The following is a 3,974-nucleotide window of genomic DNA, read 5'->3' on the forward strand; positions in this document are numbered from 1 at the left end:
AACTTTTTCATGCATCTTTTAGATAATGCAGGCAAAAAGTATTTAACTCTTCCAACTTTTTCATGCATCTTTGTACCTTATTATCTGCAGAAGAGAACCAGCAAGGATAGAAGCTTCATTCTCTGAGGAATGGGAAATTTTTATTCCATCTCTGTTGCCCCAAAATCAATAGTTCTACCTAGGTTGATCGATTTGGTATACTTGCGTGTTACGTGCACATGCGTGTAATAAACCATTGGGATTGGGGAGAGTGATGATAGTAATTCCTTAGACTTGATGGTTTGGTCTTTTTGAACGCGGCAACTCCCAATGGGAGAACTTCCCCCATATATATATATATATAGTATTTAACTCGTGCTAAGCACGGTATCCTTATAATTTTTTTTGGTGCGTAGTTTTTCTTCATCTCATTTTTTTGTTTTGTCACAATAAATTTATCTTAAACATACTTGTGGACATTATGACAACTTAACACAGATAGGAATTTGTGGACATTATAACAACTTAATTGAGCTTAACTCAGAAGGACAAAGAAAAAAGAGTCATAAATAATGATCAAGAGATATCATATTGATTTTGTAATATGTGATTGCACCTTGATTTTCTCGACGACAATGGCCGATCATAGTTTGCTCAACTTATTACAATAAAACTATAATTAACATGATTTATCATGAATTAAGTGCAAAGTTAGTATAAAATTTGATGATATCTTTATAAATACAACAAAAACTATACCTATGAGCAATCAGAGGATATACTTGTTTTAGGGATCAGTAGTTATTGGGAATCTGCGAATACCTCCTATCTAACCTCGGCCCTGGCCTCGATGCATCGATGCAGAAGAAGTATGCTTCGGAAGGTGGGGCTGAGGCGGCGGCGGGTACGCCTGAGGTGGGGGGTACTCATATGGCTAAGAATAATAATCAAAGCTGCAATCTGCAATAATCACCAGCAACATATACACGTCGCATATAATAAATTAAAAAAATAAAAATCAAGCATGTACAGTGAGCACAATAACATAACTATACATTTCTATTTTAGCAAATAAATTGAGATATATGAAAAAAAATTAAGGATAAAATACAAATATATTCTTGTACTATTACTGCAAAAGATTTCATATAGCAAGTCATAAGCTTGTTTTAGGTGCCCAAACTCATCAGTTTGCAACAGCTGCAAAAAGAATGACCAAACAGCCTTTGTATATAAAAAAATTACGAAAGAGAAACTTTGGCGGATCAAACATTAACTCCTAGTTTCATCAGTAATAGCGATGTGGCTTATCAAAATATTTGGCCATTCTTTGGATCGAAGATAACCCTACATTTTTCTTGCTGTAGGTTCCAATTTGCATTTATCTACTTCGATTTTTTGCAGGTGAACCAAACATAGAGGAGGGAATTGAAGCGTGTACATAATGATGTATGCTAATAAACAGGTGGGAAAAAAATCAATCCTACTTTCATCAGTAATATCTAAGCATCTCATAATTGTATTTAGGCACTCTAGAGATCCATGATACCCTTCAATTTTTCTTGCTGGCGGTTCCAATATGTATCTACAGAACCAGATTTGATGAGGGGGAACTACAACAGAACTGTTCAAGAATTATTGTACTCACAAAGTAATTTCTACATCTAAGCAACGCAGCAGGTGACTGGAATACATTCCTTGATACTCGAAAAATTTTGCGAGTAAGACCATTGTTCCTTAATGGCAGCAACAAATAAAAAAGGACAACAATCTCGAGAGAACTTTATTTTAAAATATAGACTTACAATGATGAACTCCTCTCGGACTGAGATATTGATCAGTACTTTGAAAACACGATGTTGCACTGCAGAATAGATACATATGAAAACAATTAGTTTTATTCAACTCAGATTATGCCATTTTCTATAAGGTACAATTGAAAATTCTAGTAATAATCAAGAGCAATAGAACAACCTTATGGCATTATTAAATAAAGCATAATACCAATGTAATTGCTTTTTCTGAGGCAATTTTGGTTCTATACATTAGAATTTAGCTTATTTTCTTGCACTGCACTTAGTTTTTATGACAATTGATAATTTTCAAATTTATTTCAGTTTTCAGGTACTATTGGATTAAGTATTTGGAGGTTGATGATCCTCACTCCTCACTCCTATGACTGGCAAATATTACTGCCAAGAGGCAAACTTACTTATAAAAAACAAAAACTATTTACAATTGATATTTTGACTTACTTTTGCTACATACTTCATAAAATTTCACTTCCTATATGGATTGTTATCAATTGTAATCTTCATGTATTAAAGTTTCAATAATATCTAAAAAGTTATACGTGATTTAGGATTATATTGAAAAATATTTATAACTAAACAGTAGCCTGTAAAGTTGAATATTATGCGCAGAAATTTCTACGCGTCATTAGGAAAACTGCTATAACTTTTGCACCACATATCCACTTAACATGTCATTTGATGCATATTTAAGTGTACTGAAAGATCTATATAGTGACATATAATTTTGTAATTTTTTACTTTACTAATAGCTGCAGATAGGCAGATAAATTGTACCTTTTAGCATAAAGTACAGTGCCAATAGCATTCATCAAAGTTGTGGTGAAATGATAAAAAAGGGAATCCTGGATCTGATTATACCTGCACTGCATTATTTTTGTGGATAAAGATGCAGATCCTTCAATTCCTTCAAGATATGCTTCAACGTCGTCGGTCATTTCCTAATTCATCAAATGAAAAAAAAAATTGAACAATCACTCAATGAAAAAATAATAATTCACTAAGCAATTGTTCCGAACTCAAAGTAGGATGAAAATATTTATAACCTGAAGAAGAATTTCTCTCTGTATAGGCGGGGGCTGAACTTAGTTCTCTTTCTTTTAGGCAGAAGAGAATGAAAATCTGCGAAGTGCTTGTGGGGAAGTTGAGCGACGTGGTCATCTTGTGCGGGGGAACATCAGCGACGTGGCAAACTGGAGCGACGTGTGTGAAGTTCTCGCAACGTGGAGTGAAAGAATGATTTACGGATAATTTTTGACATAAACCGGCCACTTGTCAGAAATTTCACAATTTCAAGGTCGAGTTGCTATTCTCTCATATGGAAATGAATCAGCTTTATGGTAACAGTATAAAAATTGCCTTTGTTATCATAGAGAACCATGACTACAACAATAGAAAGCTAAGATAGAACGGAAAATGAAGCAATCATATTAATTGCTTACGTAGTGTTCTAAATTGTGATCTACGCCTGAAGCCACAAATTAAGAAGTACACTACATAGGTTTAGAATTAATAAATAAAAACCGAGAATTTAACAAAAGGTTACACAATAGCATAGAAATGAAAATTTATCAGAATTAAAAACCTTAATTTGGAAAATGGAAAAACAAAAAATCATCTAATCTAACAAATTCCAGTAATTGCAAAACTAATCCATCACGACCGTTCAAATTTGCCTGAATTGATGCGATCTCACTATCTCAACAACGATTAAGTCAAATTCTTCTGAATAATTACGCGATCTCAGCACTCAGCCGATCAACTACTAAAAATAGATCAGGATTGTAAAATTTGTTACCTCAATCAACTGATCTTAGCGACAATATGATAGATCAGGCGTCAGAATCTTAGGATCCAGACAAAAAAAGTTCACCAAAATAACAAAAAAAGCATCGCAAACCCTAAATTCAGCAAGAAAATATCTAGACAATTCCTCACCATCTTGGGAGCGGCGATCGGAGTGGGAATTGGCGAGCGAGAGAGAAATTAGATATTTTTTGGGAGAGAAAATCTAGGGAGAGAAAATCTAGGGCACCAAAGAAAGGGATCCGAAGTTTCTATTAAAGGAGATTCCTCTTTACTGCAGTGATCTCTGTCGATCATTCAATACCTCGCAAAGAAAAATTATGTGACCTGCTCCTTCTCGACTGGCCTTCTCCTCGGCGATGGCGGCCAAAGCAGCCG

General features: G+C 34.4%; 1 long non-coding RNA gene across 1 annotated transcript; it reads right to left on the reverse strand.

Moving 5' to 3' along the window:
* On the reverse strand, window positions 649-3,033 carry LOC109849624. Its single transcript, XR_002249184.1, has 4 exons — window positions 2,837-3,033; window positions 2,652-2,731; window positions 1,785-1,843; window positions 649-939 (listed from the first exon to the last, which is right to left on the reverse strand). It is a non-coding gene; the product is annotated as an uncharacterized LOC109849624 (long non-coding RNA).

Source organism: Asparagus officinalis, chromosome 7, assembly GCF_001876935.1.
Source record: "Asparagus officinalis chromosome 7, Aspof.V1, whole genome shotgun sequence".
Lineage (NCBI taxonomy): Eukaryota > Viridiplantae > Streptophyta > Magnoliopsida > Asparagales > Asparagaceae > Asparagus > Asparagus officinalis.